Genomic DNA, 16,943 nt, shown 5'->3' on the forward strand with positions numbered 1-16,943 from the left:
CCCTGGGAGAACTTGCAGATTTTCTTGTCTGGTACCACCATGAGTGACAACAGACATTATTCCTACAACCTGCCCTCCCTTCAGTTGTGAATCCCTTCTCTGGGGCTAAGAGCCAGTTTCTGGAAGGTATAATCTGGATTAACCTCCCTCTCTCTGTGCCAGCAGGTATGAGTCCAGCCCCAGTATATTAGCAGCCTTTGCTAAACAAGGCATTTGCTTAGAAGGAAAAGTTACTAAAATATGACAGCATCAAGGCTGAATGAAATAATTTACTAGACAGCTCTGCTGAATCTCACTGACAAATATTGTCTCATTCTTTCCTTGTGCTCCTCCGTCTCTCTTACACTTAGATCTTTAGATTCTGCTCCAATGAGCAGCAGTCTTTGCTCTCTGCTTTTACACTGGCTAGCAATATGCCGCTCTAACCCATGATCAGGGCTCCTGGATGCTACTGCAATACAAATAATAATAAATAACAATAAGTTAATTAAATGCATTGAAAAACATTTCATACCTTTTGAAACCTTACCACCCAGCTAGGGGTAATTTTGCAAATACTGTCCATATCAACATCCAGGTATTGCCACAGGCACAGAGACTGAAAATGACAAATATGCCACTTTCTGGTTAAAGTTGATCTTTCTTGGTTTTAATTTCAATTTCAGTATTCAGCTCTCCCCAAGCTCTTATACTCGAAAGAGTACTAAATAATTTAGCTAGCATTCACCAAAGGCACCAGCAGAGTTCACCTCTCTTGATGGTGGATCCTGGGTGCTCCCCTAATGTGGAGTCAGAATTGTTACTGTTACTCTGTTCACACTCCTCTCCTTGACAGAGTAAAAAAATGGGGAGAAGGGAGCCCTAGAAAAATATCATTGCTGTTGAGTCCCCCATCTCTGCAAATGCATGTGGCAAGACCTCACTGCTTCTTTTTTGGGTCTCACTGAACCTCTTTATACTTTTGAAGAAAGTTACATATTGTTTGGAGTTTCTGCAACAGTGCACCCAGGGATCTCCATACCAGATGACGCCCCAGGACACATGAGAGTTTTCCAGTACTCAGAGAAGGGTGCTACTGGGCTCTGCTGCAGTCAAGGTGTGAAGGTATTACATCTGCACTTGGGGACATGGGAATCTCAGCAACAGCCACTCTGGTCACATGTATGGTACATCGATACTAGTGTGCTTCTCCAGTTAGTTGTTCATATACTGCTACTGTGGGTACCCCATATCTGCACTGTATCCTCATATATTGTGCTTGGTATGGGTATACACTGTGCACAAGTATGTACCCATGTTCACACCATCCCTTTTCAGTATGTGACAATAGCACTACCATTTCTGGGGCAGTATCCCAGAGTCCTGTGTATCACAGGAGACACTCTGGGAACCACCTTGCTGGACAATGCTGGTAATATATGCTACCTTCACACATTTGGCAATGGCAGCTCCTGCTCAGTCTCCTTCCTGCCCAACTGCATGGAAGACATGGAGAAAGTCCATGAGGATGTGGATCTACTCCTGCTACTCACAGGACAAATGTCCAAGTGATGCAGTACTGGATACTGGACAGAATCCATCCAGAAATATGTGGGTCTCTGAAGCCAGGTGACCAAGAAGATGAGTGAAAATCCATTGAGGTACCATGGAACAGGTGTCTTCAATGCTGTGATTGCAATAGTATGGCCATGGGTGGACCACCGCTTCTGGTCCTGAAGAACCAGCATGGCGTGGTGGGACCACATCGTCTTGGAAACCTCGGATGATGACCAGTGGCTGCAGAACTTCAGAATGAGGAAGCAAATCTTCACAGAGTTGTTTGAACAGCTTGCAGCAACCCTCCAGTTCCAGACCACTCAATTTCAGAAACCAATACCAGTGCAGAAGCTGGTGGCTATCTCCCTTTGGAGCTGGCAATACCTGCCTGCTGTGAGTCAGAAGTCTGCTGTCAGGGTGGTGGCTGTACAGGTTTGCCAAGCTATATCTGCTCTCATCTATCCACTGGTGGTTGCAATAAACCAAGTCCATGAAATTATAGCTAGATTTCAGAGGATGGGGTTTTACAACTGTGCAAGAGCCATCAATGGAGCTCACAGCCAAATACTTTGCTCATTGAAAGGAGCGAGTGAATATGTGAACTGAAAAAGCTTCACTTAGGCTTAGGGGACCAAAGGGGCTAGTTAATGAACATGAACACTGAACACACTGGAAAGCTCCATGAGACCTGGGTGCTCAGGAGATTGATGTTTACTGTGGGGGGGAGGAGAACAATGTGGTTCTGTATAGTGTTATTTTGGGGGACCCCACATACCCATTCAACTTGGCTCATGAAGCCTTATCCTGACACTGCTGGCCCAAGAAAGGGGGAATTCAACCATAGACTGTAGAGTGGTGGCTGAGTATGTGTTTGGGTAGCTAAAAGTCTGTTGGTGATGCTTGTGGACCCGCATGGATGCCAATAAGGCAAACATGGTCCTCGGTATACGTGAAACCAAATATGAATACTTCAGAGTGGGCCCAAGATCTGGTTATTAAAGCCTTGACAGGCAGCTGGATGCCACCTATTTTCACACTACTCCTGGTTCCCAGCAGGCAAGGGAAATTTGTGATTCTATTTGCCTGCACGTCATGGAACATCTAAGAGAGGTTTTAGAAGGCACTTCACACATAATCTATCAATGTTCTCTAAACCAGTGCAAACAGCATGTAAGAGCTGTTATACATGAATATTCCTATGCTTGCAAGTGGTGACTGTTTGTTGAGGGTGGGGATGAGGGGTCAGTGTTATTTATCTTTATTCTTATCTTTGTTTGGGTTTCCTTTGTTTGTATTGTTAATTAAATCATTTACAAAACCAGACATTTACCTAATCTTCATTGGGTTTTCCATGATGCTTCTGAAAGACATCAGTTGCGTCAGAACTTAGTTCACTGTTGTCATCCCTGTTTGTATTTTTAATTAGGAACATTTTTTTAGGAGGGATTTGGGATGGGGTGTACCAACCCCACACTCATAAGGTGAGGGGACTCTCCCGTGTGGGGTTTGGAGGCTGAACAGAGGGTGGGGTATAGGGATTGGCTTGGATTTATTGTCCCCCATAGCATGAGCTGGGGGGTTCCACTGCAAGGAGTTTTGGGTACCAGTAGGAGATAATGTGCTAGCTGTCCACCATGCTTCTTCCCATAACAGGTGTATTTGTGTTTGATCCACCACCTCACCAGCAGCCTGGGCAGCAGCTGGAGGAGGAGGAGGACGTGCTTGTTCCCAGAGATGTGCAGCAGCGATGGTGGCAGGCAGAGCCCAGAAGCATTCTGCCACCAGCTGCACTAGGGCCTGCATGATCCCATTACCCCTGGGCATGCTCCTACACCTTGTGCTGTCTCCCCATTTGCAGGAAATGATTCATGGTTGCTCTTCCTGCCTAAGAGTCCTATCCTCCCATGGCCTAAGGAAATCAAGTTGGCATTGACTAAAGAAGTCAGGAACAATCAAAAAGTCTCCAAGGGTCCTTCTCCACTCACTCTGTTCTGAGTGCTGCTCCTGCCCTCCCAGAGGAATGAGCTCTCTGGTAGCAGATATGATCCCAGCAAGTCAAAGACAAGGGGTGCATTATGTGACCCTACACCCCATATTCCTCATAGAGATATTGTTATGATATGGACTTTGTGGCTGGAGGTAAGCACAATTCAAAGAGAGAGGAGGGCACAGTGCCTACTAGTGAAAAGACTGTTCTGGCTGTTTGGCTGTGGGCACCTGATACCGGACTCCATGATTAAATTTAGTACTTTTCCCCTGACCGGGGTGCGAATCACATTAGATGACAAATATGGCAGGAATTCTTTAAAACCTATTTAAGGCAGGGGAGTGACATTCTTCACTGAATCCCTACCCAGGGTGACTGCTGTAAACATCTAAGAAACAAAGACAAGGGGTGGCGGTGGGAGGGAGAAGAACTGAGCCCAGGCTAGAGTGGTGTCTAGCCTGTGAATGAAATATCTGAAGTTTTAAGCTGCAGGTCACTGTGAAAGTCACTGGTAGCCCCCTTAACAGCTTACAAGCAGTCAGTAGGGAGAAGCAGAAGCCTCACAGACACAGTACCCTGAACTATTGAACTGTCTCCCCTTATCAGTTTTGAGGCAGTTGAAGCTGGTTCTTAGCTGGTTTTTGCTGAGCAGACTGCAGAAGTGCAGGGTTTGTTAACCACCAATCAAATGCTAGCATGACCGAAGCCTGTGTGTGAGTGTGTATAAAAGATTCTTGATTTTTGCATTGAGTAGAGTTTTTTGTACCAAGGTACAAGGCTCTCCTTTTTTCTGCAGAATAAAGTATTTTTCCTTATCCCTGTCAAGCTGTTATTGGCTCTCAGCTAGGCAGACCCGATATTTCGGTAACAGTTTCTGGTGACCCAGATGGGACTCTCCTAACTTGGACATCGGACGGCTGCGTGAACTAGGAGCAGCGCCACTGGGGTGTTTAGCCCCACTTCCTCACTTCACCGCAGCCCCTGGGGTTCGTGCTCCGATAAGGTGAGCCCTAATAGGATAAGGAAACACTATCTGGTTCTGGTTTGCTATCTGGTTCTGTTCTGTTTAACCGGTTACTGTTGTTTTTCTGCTCTGTTCATTTGGGCGTTAGGTGTGTGGGCAGAACTGAACCTCTCGTTCGTAATTCCTCAAGGTGGAAGCCATTGCATGCGATGAAGCTCTGAGGTCGAATTGAGATCCTTCTGTCCCGTTCCCTGTAGCGGTCAATGTATAGAAGTAGAAAAACCTGGATTAGACCGTAATTCCCTCTGCTCTCTGAGTAATTCTCTTTCTGAGTGTCAGAAGACAGATGGGTGGGTCTCTGGATAAACCCTCTAAGGATAGTCCTTTGGATTATATGTTAAGTAAATGGCCTTTACCCGGTGTTCAGAAAGGAATGTCAAGAGGAAATTAAATAGTTAAACGCCAATGGGCCATGTGTTTTTGTCCAGGTAGCAAGCCTCACAAGGGAGGACTCAGGTAGTCTTATGAGTAAGAATGTTTAAGAGAAGAGACCAGGAAGGGTGGGGGCTAGTTGAGAAGCCCACCCTCCTAGCTAAACTGGTAGTGGAACAAGTTGCTGCTCATCGAAGGGACGGTTCAGCGAGAAAAGCAGGATCGGGCCCAGGCGGGCAGGCAACAGCCAGAGAGATTGGAAAACAGGTTGGAAAATTTTGAGGGTATAGTGGAAGGAAGGAGTAAGTAAGTGTAAGCATGGGGATTTCAAATACCCAGGACGATACTTGAAATGGTGATTTGAGTTGATAAAAGTGGCTGTTGGGAGACAAGCAAGTGATTTAAGGAAGAGTGAGAAGTTAACTCTGTAGTTGCTGGAGGGAACAGCAGTTGAACTTTGTAAAAATGCCAAAGACGAAAGTTCTTAGTGTCTTTGAAATGTTTGTAAATAAATTCAGGCAAAGAAATTATTAGACTGCAATCATTTGGCTATGAACAATTTAGTTGAATTAGCTGAAGAATGTATACAGTGCTATGTAATTGAAAATTTATTAGGCTCTAAGGGGCACTATAAGTAGTGATGTTTTCTTTCAGTGTTTGAAAGCAGAAGTTGAAAGTAAAAAGCAATCAAAATTCTGGTAAAGTTAATTATGTCCCTTTTAAGGTAAGAATCTTGAAGCTGTGGATAGCTTTGGTTCCAAAAGCAAGCCAGAAAGCATCTCTATTAATGCAAATTATCTAACTGATAAGGTAGAAGCCACTGAAACCTGGGCTGCCTATGAAACAAATACAAGAAAATATGGGGTAACTCCTCTGTTTTGCCTGAAATCAACAAGAGTATTTGTATATTTTAAGCGATGATTGACTGCCCAGGAGGGTAGACCTCTGTTTTTTTGTCTTTCAGAAAATCAGAGAAAACTGATGCCAGCTGAACAGCATTTAACATACCATGCATTTACTGGCACAATAGGAATTATGTTTTGTGTTCTAGGTTCTGTTTTGTGGTGTTTGTCTCGTGGCCAAAATTGTTGTGTTTAATATTTTCATAGGATAGTCTAATTTAAAATCAAACAGAAGGGTTAAATGCAGATACTTGTTTTATTCAACTTGGAATACGAAGTGTTTGGGTAAATCAGGACAATGTGATATACTAAAGTCTAACACATTTGCTTAAGTAAGAAAAAGAAACTTCATTGGCCAGATTGTTAAATTAAAAACATTGTTATTAAAATTTGCATACCAACAGTCTTTGGAAGCAAGGACTTGAAAAGTTAACCCACTCCCCATATTGTACATGGCAGCCTTCTGGCTACCTCAGATTTCTAGCCAGAGGGCTGGGGATGGTGGGAAGCTATTGGACTAGAGGTTGTATTGAGTGAACTCCTCAAAGTGGGTGTGCTTGTCCTGGCTTATTGCTCCAAAGCTCTGTAAAAAGTTATTTTAGTGGAAGGGCATATGTGGCATATGCAAATAAGAAGACTAATATGCTGTATAAAGACAATGTTTTATGTGTTCATTGTTGGGAAAAGGTGTATGAGTGAAGAGTGAAAATTTCCTTTGTAGGTTAAAAGAAGCCAAGAAGGGAAGAAAAAAAAAGAACATAATGAATTAACTGGAAAAAATAGCTAGCATGCTTAGGCTAAAGATAAGACTGGCCCCATTTCAAGGACACTCCTCACAGCTAAGACTTGGCTGACAACGGGGGGTTGAATGTGCCCAAACAGCTATGAGATCTGCAAAACACTGCCAGGCACTAAAGAAATGTGTTAGGTTTCTTTTCTCACAGGTAAAGAAGCGCTACCCAAAGACCCTAGCAGCCCTGCCACTCCTTGGAATCAGGAGACTGGATCTATGTAAAGGTCCACCAACAGAAGACTGCTTTGGCTCCATGCTGAAAAGGCCCTTATTAAGTCCTGCTGACTACCAACACCGCTGTGAAGTGCCAAAGACTGACTGTTTGGACCCATGATTCTCACTGCAAAAAGACCCCTCCACCTCGGGAGGATTCTCCAACTGATGATTAGCCTATTTCTCCTTCTAGCTCCGCTGTACCTTCTAGACAGCAGGAAAAAAGGACAAGGTGAAGTGCTAGTAACCTCTCCCTTGTCCACTGACAGACCTACTGTGCCTTTGGATTTTTCTAGAAGAATCAAAACCATCACAGGGTGATGTGCTGGTAACCTCTCCCCTGTAGGATGCTGAACCACGACTGTTTCAGGAAAGAAGAAGGAACACTCACTCCACTGAAATTGCCAAAGTCCAGGAATTCCTGACTAGAAAGGATATTAAGAACTGATCCTAGTGAAGAAACAAAGAATTATACACTGGCAGGAAGAAATTTGTGGGACCCATGCTTGGGAATGTGGTATTGATTGGATTTTGGGGTTTGTTCTACAGGCTGCGCCCTGTGTTCTGGATAAATCCTTCAGCATGTATTGCTCTCCCTAATTGGATTTTAAATGACAGGTACCAAAGGCACCTTGTTGCCCCTGCCATCTCCCCCATTACCCTGTAATACACCCCCTCCTAGGCTATTAATGTTAATGCCTTTTGAAAATATCGAGGATAGTTAAATAACAGATGTAATATAGTACTACACCAAGGAAAGATGGTATTGAATATCACTGAGGCTGGGAAGGCATTGCAGTGGGATCTAGTATGTTTAGAAATTCAGGATTTCCTGAATGACCAGCTGATGGCCATTCGGAGTGATCTTGAGCACCAGACTTGGCCCACTACCCTTCCAGACACATCAGGAATACCATCTGATCTGTGGTCATGGAAACATACTTGGACACTTTCTAGGTGGAAGTGTGGACATTAACAGTGCTCCTTCCAAGCATTTGGACCGGTTAGGGGGGTATGGGCTCTCACATACCGAATCCTGACAGGTCCATGGGGAGGATGCATGTGGGACTGGATTATTCACCGAGACATTTGGGAAATTAGACCACCTGGTATACCTAACTGATTTATAGTCAGTGCCCCAATCCCTCAGACAAACAGGATTCCACTCTTTTGTCCATGCACTCATTCCTGGGTTGGGGGTGGCTAAGCTCAAGACAGCAGTTGTAAATATTTCTGCAGAGCTTGAAAAAACAGCTAATGCATCAATAGACGCTTTCCAAAAGTTGCAACAAGAGATTGATGAAGTAGCAGAAGTGACTTTGCAAAATAGACGTGTGCTAGATGGCATGAATGCTGAATTAGGGGAGGCTTGTGCTCTCATTGGGGAAAAATGCTGTTTTTATGTTAATCACTCTGGTTTAATTGAAAAGGATTTACAAGCTATTAAGAATGCTGCTGTTGTTTTCCATGCTGTGTCTCTTGATCACACCTTTAGTTTTGAGGACCTCTTCCCAGACCTTGGGTCATGGTTTACTGGCCTTTTCCGTACAATTGTCAAATGGATTATTTTCTCTCTTTTCTTCCTATGTATTATTTGGGTAATAATGCAATGTGCAAAATGTCTCTGTAATGCTGTGACTAGGGACTCTGCTGCCCATACAAAAGACCAGTATCTATCCCTCCAGCTTGATCACAAATTACATAACGGGCCTGACAATCTGACAACCCAGATTGTCAGGCCCGAAGGGGGGACTGTGAAAGTCACTGGTAGCCCCCCTTAACAGCTTACAAGCAGCCAGTAGGGAGAAGCAGAAGCCTCATGGACACAGTACCCTGAACTATTGAACTGTCTCCCCTTATCAGTTTTGAGGCAGTTGAAGCTGGTTCTTAGCTGGTTTTTGCCGAGCAGATTGCAGAAGGGTTTGTTAACCACCAATCAAATGCTAGCACGACTGAAGCCTGTGTGTGAGTGTGTATAAAAGATTCTTGATTTTTGTATTGGAGTAGAGCTTTTTTGTACCAAAGTACAAGGCTCAACTTTTTTCTGCAGAATAAAGCATTTTTCCTTATCTCTGTCAGGCTGTTATTGGCTCTCAGCTAGGCAGACCCGATATTTCGGTAACAATAGTGCCTACTAGTGAAAAGACTGTTCTGGCTGTTTGGCTGTGGGCACCTGATACTGGACTCCATGATTAAATTTAGTACTTTTCCCCTGACCGGGGTGGGAATCACACTAGACAACAAATATGACAGGAATCCTTTAAAACCTATTTAAGGCAGTGGAGTGACATTCTTCACTGAATCCCTGCCCAGGGTGACTGCTGTAAACATCTAAGAAACAAAGATGGGGGAGGGGAGGAGAAGGACTGAGCCCAGGCTAGAGGGGTGTCTAGCCTGTGAATGGAATATCTGAAGTTCTAAGCTGCAGGTCAGTGCAGCTGGCCTTTAAGAATCTCTGCAATCTGCCTAAAACAACATTAGAGTGAGAAATTACTACTAATTATCACCAGTTTCTTTGATATCTTAAGCTTAGATTGCATGTTTGTTTTACTTGCTAAATAATCAACTTTGTTCTATTTGCTAACCCTAAGATCACTTAAAATCTCTCTTTTGTAGTTAAACAGTTTGTGTAATTCATAACAGAGGGGTAGGGGCAGGCAAGAGGCTGTGCATGTCTTCCTCCACATTGAGGGAGGGGGCGAATTTCAAATGAGCTGACGTATAGTTCCCTGTGCAGCGCAAGATGATACAATTTGGGATGTACACACCAGAGGGGGTGTGCACTTGAGGGCTGGGCAATTCCTTAGCTGAGCTTTCCCATACAGAGCAGATCTCACCATCTGTGTAAAATTGCAGCTGGGTGTGTCCCCACCCGTGTGTGTGCTGGAAGGGAGCTTGAGAGCCTGTCACAGCAGCACAGTGTAAAGGAAACCCAGGTTGGGCATCTAGTTTTCTGTCATTTTAAACAGCTCTCACAGCCATACAACACTGATATTATGTTTGAATTGAAAATTCTCCATTTTGCCTATGCTACAGTGTATCTTTGCTGTCCATACATTGTTGAGTTTTAGTGAATGCCTTTCCTATCCTTGATGTCACAAGGTCTCTACTGGCTAGTATCATGCTACCCATGCCAAACAACAAACTACAGGTTAGACTATAGCCAGGTTTCATACCATTTTCCAGGCTGAATCATTCTGTTGTCTGGCTGTTCATCCTTACAGCGCAGTTTGCATCATTGTACGCAATGTCCATGACTTTAGCTGGAATTCCATAAGACTGAAGAATAGTATGTCTACGCATGCTGTCAAATGCCTTTTGAAAAACAATTAAATGAAGTTGATAAGGAGAAGCTGAAGCGTTCTATACATTCTTCTATGATGGTCCTTAGTGTGAATATCTGATCTACGCAGGGCCTGAATCCAGCCTGTTTTTCTCCAAGCTTTGCATCCACTGCTCTTTCATTCTTTGTAATATCACAATACAGAAGACTTCCCCTGCAATGGCAAGAAGTCATACTACTGTCCAATTGTTAAAGTCAGTAAGATCACCCTTTTTTGGATATTCTGACAATTTTCCATGGTCCAGCGGAGTCTTTTTTCCAGACTTCACTGAACAGTTCTGCCAGTTTCATTAGGGTGGTAGCATCAAGTGCTGTTAGCATTTCTGCTGTGATTTGATCGTCTCCCACCATTTGGGTGTTTTTCAGCTTCTTGACTGCAGCGTGTACTTCTGACATCTCTATTAGACCACTGTTGGTATCAAGTTGATTTGGTTCATGTTTCATTGAAAACTAGTGTTGAGGTAGGGCTGGTCTGTTGAGGATTTCTTCGAAATGTTCTGCCCATCTGTTATTCTGTTCTACTTAAGCTGTAAGCATTTTTCCATCTATACTTTTCATTGGCTGATTTCCTGTTCGGAAGTTTCAATTACTTGGTAAACGACTAACTTCCTATCATAGCAGCAGCTTCAGCTGCTAGGCTTTCAACATCTGTTTTTATCTTCTCATGGTTTTCACAATTTTGTCTGCTTTCTTGTACTCCTCCTTTGCTCTTTCACCCAATAGTCAAATGATCTTAGTATTCAGAAGTTTTCCTGACAGTGCTTTTCCTTCCTCAATTTGATGCCACATCTCTTGGCTTATCCAATTCTTGCTGTGTCTAAGGCTACGTCTACACCACCGACCTTATAGTGGCACAGCTGTAAGGTCTCCCATCTAGCTGCTCTATGCAGGTGGAAGAGAGCTCTCCCACTGGCATAATTAAACCACCCTGAATGAGCGGCAGTAGCTATGTCAGCAGAAGAGCAAATCCTGCCGACATAGTGCTGTCCGCACTGGTGCATTTCTTGGTGAAACTTATGTCTGTCAGGGGTGTGGTTTTTTGACAACCATTGACCAACAAAAGTTTTGCCAACAAAAGTGCTAATGTAAACAAAGCCTAAATCTGTGTTGATAGCCAACAGTGACTGCTGCAACTTGTAACATGTTGCGTCTGAGCACTGCCCATTTCTCTTTAGGTCCAGTCTCACTTTCTTCTGCCTCTGGCATTGACTAGATCTGTTTCTCAGCTCGAGCTGGAATTTCTCACAGTCCTCTTTTGTTCTCAGTTCTGTAGTGTTGACTTTCTTTGCCACTTTTTATTTAAAGCTGATCTTTTCCCATTTTAATTTCAGTTTGGCAATACAAAGATTGTGATCATTGCTGACATCTGCTGCTCAATATGCCCTTGCGTCTTGGACAGAAGACCAGTATCTCGAGCTGATGCAGACTGATCATGTTTATCTTTAGGAGGAAACAAGGTGTGACAGTTTTAGTAACTTCCTTCAATATTGTGCACATTTAACTATTTTAAGAGTTCATTATATTAAAAATGCAAATCTTTAGATTATTGTGAGAAGGTATGGAACTTCTTTAAAAGGAAGGGAGGATGAATGCAACCACTGGGAAGTACTGTGAATGCCAAAAGACTATGCTGAACAATTGGGCAGAGACCAACTATATTTTGGAACAATGTGTGTGAAGCAGAATTCCTAAGAAATATTTAGGAGGACGGGACTGCAAACTCTGGCCTATGGATTCAGCCTTTGAAGCTTCACCCCGAGCTTTTGTCTGCTGATCACCTTTAAACACTTCAAAGAAACTTGCAGGCTGCCACCTGCCTCCACCCCCACGCTGCCCTTCCCTAGCATCCATGGCGCCCCCCCAAGTTTTAGTCAGGGGTATATAATAAAAGTCATGGACAGGTCCTGGGCCGTGAATTTTTTTATTTTTTTTTATTTATTTATTTTTTTTACTGGCCATGACTTGTCCTAAAAATACCCATGACTAAAACGTAGCCTTAGTCATTGTTAAACTTAAGCCAGTGCCAGTAGAGCCTTGAACATACCTCAGAGCGCCTCTCTCTGTGTGATGACAACCTCACATGACATCTTATGTTCCAAGGGAACTATAAAGTTTTTAAATTCTAAGGATAATGCTTATCAAATGGGAGAAAGGTTCTCTTAGCCATAGGGCCCAGGCTTTGGATCCCATTACTGGAAGAGACAAGAATAACCACAAATCGCCCTGCCTTCCAAATGAAAAAGTGAAACTCACTTCTTCAAATTAGTGTTCTCACAGACACCTCAAAACAGGAACTCAGCAGAGAAGGAAGTGGAGGGGAAAGAGATAAGGGTAAAAAGGGAGGAGAAGAGAGACTGAGTGAGTCTGCTAGGAAAAAGAAATACATTAAAAACAAAAAAGTTAAAAGCCACAACAGATACACCATAGCCATGATTGCCTCCGGGAAACTGAGAGGAAAATTGGACCACTGTCCTACTGTGATTTAATAGAGGTTATTGTCTCCCGAGGGGCACTCAGATATTATGTGGTTTGCTCCATTATAACAAGAAATATGAATAGAATATTCATTCCATCTATAACAGAAAGGAAATCTTCCCCTTCATTTTATGGGGGAAGATAAATATATTAACTGGATATATTTGGTTATGTTTACCTTAATAAAACGTTGCACAAAAGCCAAACTGCTCATAAAAAGGTCAAATTTCCCCATAAGCAATAAAAAGGAACCTTTTAATAATAATTGACATTAAGATTTTTAGCCAAATTATCCATCAAGTTTACTGGACTTGATAATCAAGAGAATGAGGAGTTTGTATCGTTTGGACATGAAAATGGTTCTCAAATTATTATTTCACATATAAATATTCTCCTTCCTGTTCCACTTTTACAGATTTTTAACTGTTATTCAACAAGGAGCATTCAAAAGCTCTTAAGGATTAAAGTTCTTAGTCTCAGATCTCCCAAGATAATGTAATTTATTATAAGTATTGAACAATTAAAAGAAGGGAGCACATAAGGTGCTTTTTTTCCCCTCATTGCAATGGCTCCCTCTGCAGCCATTAATAAATCCTTCAGCTTAAACTGCAGAAAGAAGTCTAGTTCATGGCATACACCCTACTTACAATATTCATGGTCACATTAGGGTGAAGTGACTCACAGATATAGCGGATAATGCCAACATAATGTAGACATAACAACAACATTGTAAGGATCAAGAAGTAGAGCAAGTTCATCCAGAAATTAGGTGATTCAGAGTTATTATTCTACTACATTTCTTGCTGTCCAGTTACTGCTGACCACCTAATGGATTACTTCTTTATCTATTTAGTGAAGTGTTTGTTTCTGGGCCAGTGGAAAGTTTCTTGGGTTTGGACAGAAAATTTGATTTTTGATTAAATGAAGATTTTTTGGGAAAAGTATCTGCTTTTTCTCGACAATTGTCGATTGTTTGTTGGAAAACCAAATATCTTCATTTTTGGCTGAAAATTTCTGAGGTTCCAGTTGAAACTTTTTAGGCTTAGGCAGTTAAGGATGAAAACAAAAAGAAACAAAATAATAATTTTCTTCTATAAAAACTTGACATTTTTTCTCTGAAAATTGACAAAAAAGCAGGGTAATTATTTTTGTCTAAATGTTCTGTAAAAACATAAACTGAGTAATCATCTTCTGACCAATTCTGTCCTTGTCGCCTCTCACTCATTCCAGCTCCTTCAGACTCTCCCCTCTTCCTCTGCTCCAATTCCTCCTCCTTTCTTCTCTTCCCTGACATCTCCACCCTCCTTCCTTTCCTTCCCCTTTGCAAAGTGGAGTATGATTTTCTAACATCACTGCTATATTGCTTCCCTGCCTCCTTCAATAATCCAGTTAATGCCAAACATTCATGCATTCTTGTGAAATAGATTGGTGCAAAAAATGTTTTCTGCTATCTAGGCATTCAGCTGACCATGGGTTGCAAAAGAGCCCTGATTATTCAGAGTCTGCAGTAAAATTGAAGGACTCTGTTTACAGAAAACAGGAAGATGCTGTATGATATTTTGATGCATTTAAATTCATTTCATTAAGATTGTAATCTCTTGGCTTTGAATTATTTTTGCTTTTAAAATGCGACAAGATGATGAATGAACAATGGGCCCCATTCCTGGCATGGAACATACACTTGAAAAACAGAAAGACTAACCAGAGCCAGAGTGAAGATAAATTTAATAGCAAGCTTACAACATTAATACATTTCATAGGCTTCAAGGCCAGAAAGAACCATTACGATCACAGGCGCTAGCTTTTTCCTTTGCCCAGGGGTGCTAAACCCCCACTCTGCCCCAGACCTCCCCCACTCCACCCCTTCCCCAAGACCCCACTCCCACTCTGTTTCTTCCTGCCTCCACTCTGCCCCACCTTTTCCTGCTCAATTCCACCTCCTCCGCTGGGCATGCCTTGTCCCCACTCCTCCCCCTCCCTCCTAGTGCCTCCTGCACACCGCGGAACAGCTGATCACGGCAGGCGAGAGTCACTGGGAGAGAGGGGGAGGAGCTGTTTGGCAGAGCCACTAACAGGTGAGCAGGGCTGCCCAGAGGATTCAGGAGTCCTGGGGCAAAGCAGGGCAGCTGTGGCGCTTGTACTCACCCAGCAGCAGTCCAGGTCTTCGGCAGCACTGAAGAGCCCCGCGCTGCCATAATGCCGCCAAAGACCCAGACTGCCGGGGCCCCTGCAGGGCCCGGGGCAAATTGCCCCATTTTCCACCCCCCCGGGCAGCCCTGCAGGTGAGGGGAGAGAGAGCTGACTGTGGGTGGGTGCTAAGCACCCAATAATTTTTTTCCAAAATAAATCGGTGCCTATGATTACGATCATCTAATCTGACATTCTGTATAGCACAGGCCATTTGAAAGAGATGAGTAGCAATGTCTCATTGTCTATATTTTGTGGTCTACTGCCCACAAGCATATCCAAACAGAAAGGCCTTTGGCACCTATGTTGCTCAACTCTAGAGAATGGCGTTCCATAAAAGCACAAGGGTCTGCCTGTTTGTATCTATTTGCAACAGAAGGACCTGTGGTTACTAACCAGAACGGTCCTGTTGAGTTCTCTTCTTTCAAATCCCTCTTCATAAAACACTACTTCCATAAGGCCTATTAACTACTAATCTGTCATCCAAAGAATTTCAGTTAAAATTATAAAAAAATATGCTATGCTGTATAGTGAATCTACCTCCTGGTCATCTGGTGCTGTGTGTTTAAGGATTGTTGCCTCTGTCTTTTTAGATGGTAACTTCATCAAGAAAGTGGAAGACTTGGTCCTAATGTTTTGTTAAGCACAGAACACATTTCAAAATGCTGAACCAATAAATATTTATCATCATTCTATTTTAGAAGAGTAATGTATTGCATATAATCTAGATAAGCACACTCAAACATGCATTCTATCGTCTTGGAAGGGACTAGCTGATTTATTTGACATTAAGAGTCTCTCTCATAGCTAGTATGTAAAAAAGTAAAAAGGGACTAATGGTGAAACTATAATAATTATAAGACAGTTGGAATTCTGTACATGCAACCCATGAGAGAATTTAGAACTTTTTCTAGAAGAAAAATAAAAGAAAGTGTTTGATCGATATCCAAGAGATTTCAATGCTGAAACTAATTCTAAATTAGAATTAACAAAGTTCATCTCTCTGATTGATTGATTGATTGATTACATCTGGTCAATTAAATAGGTGAGTGTCATTTTCAAGAACACACACCATAAGAAAAATACTAGGGCTGTCAATTAATCGCAGTTAACTCACACGATTCACTCAAAAAAATAATTGCGATTAACTGTAGCTTTAATCACACTGTTTAATACATTTCAATTGGTATTCTATTATTTAATATTTTGGATGTTTTTCTACATTTTCAAATATATTGGTTTCAATTACAACACAGAATACAAAGTTTACAGTGCTCACTTTATATTATTATTTTGATTACAAATATTTGCACTGTAAAAATGATAAACAAAAGAAATCATATTTTTCAATTCATCTCATACAATACCGTAATGCAATCTCTTTATCGTGAAAGTGCAACTTACAAATGTAGATTTTTGTTACATAACTGCACCCAAAAACAAAACAATGTAAAACTTTGGAGCCTACAAGTCCATTCAGTGCTACTTTTTGTTCAGCCAATTGCTAAGACAAAAAGTTTTTTTATATTTACAGGAGATAATTTTATTTACAATATCACCTGAAAGTGAGAACAGGCATTTGTATGGCACTTCTGAAGCCAGCACTGAAAGGTTTTTATGTGCCACATATGCTAAACATTCATATGGCCCTAACATGCTTCGGCGATCATTCCAGAGAGGACATGTTTCCATGCTGTCATAAACAGACAGTTAAGGGTTAATGTCTCTTTTACCTGTAAAGGGTTAAGAAGCTCAGTAAACCTGGCTGACACCTGACCAGAGGACCAATGGAGGGACGAGATACTTTCAAATCCTGGTGGAGGGAAGTCTTTTGTTTGTGCTCTTTGTTTTGGGGGTTGTTTGCTCTTGGGACTAAGAAGGACCAGACGTCAATCCAGGCTCTCCAAATCTTTCTGAATCAGACTCTCATGTTTCAAACTTGTAAGTAATAGCCAGGCAAGGCATGTTAATCTCATTTTTGTTTTCTCAACTTGTAAATGTTCCTTTTTTGCTGAGAGGATTTTACCTCAGTTTGCTGTAACTTTGAACCTAAGGCTAGAGGGGGTTCCTCTGGGCTATATGACTCTGATTACCCTGTAAAGTATTTTCCA

At 42.2% G+C, this 16,943-nt stretch overlaps 1 protein-coding gene across 4 annotated transcripts in view; it reads right to left on the bottom strand.

Annotated features, from left to right (window-relative positions):
* MYO3A (myosin IIIA) overlaps window positions 1-16,943 on the bottom strand; it is a 220,499-nt gene that overhangs the window by 188,387 nt on the left and 15,169 nt on the right. The gene's annotated exons all lie outside the window — the stretch shown is intronic.

The sequence above is a fragment of the Gopherus flavomarginatus genome, chromosome 2 (assembly GCF_025201925.1).
Source record: "Gopherus flavomarginatus isolate rGopFla2 chromosome 2, rGopFla2.mat.asm, whole genome shotgun sequence".
NCBI lineage: Eukaryota > Metazoa > Chordata > Testudines > Testudinidae > Gopherus > Gopherus flavomarginatus.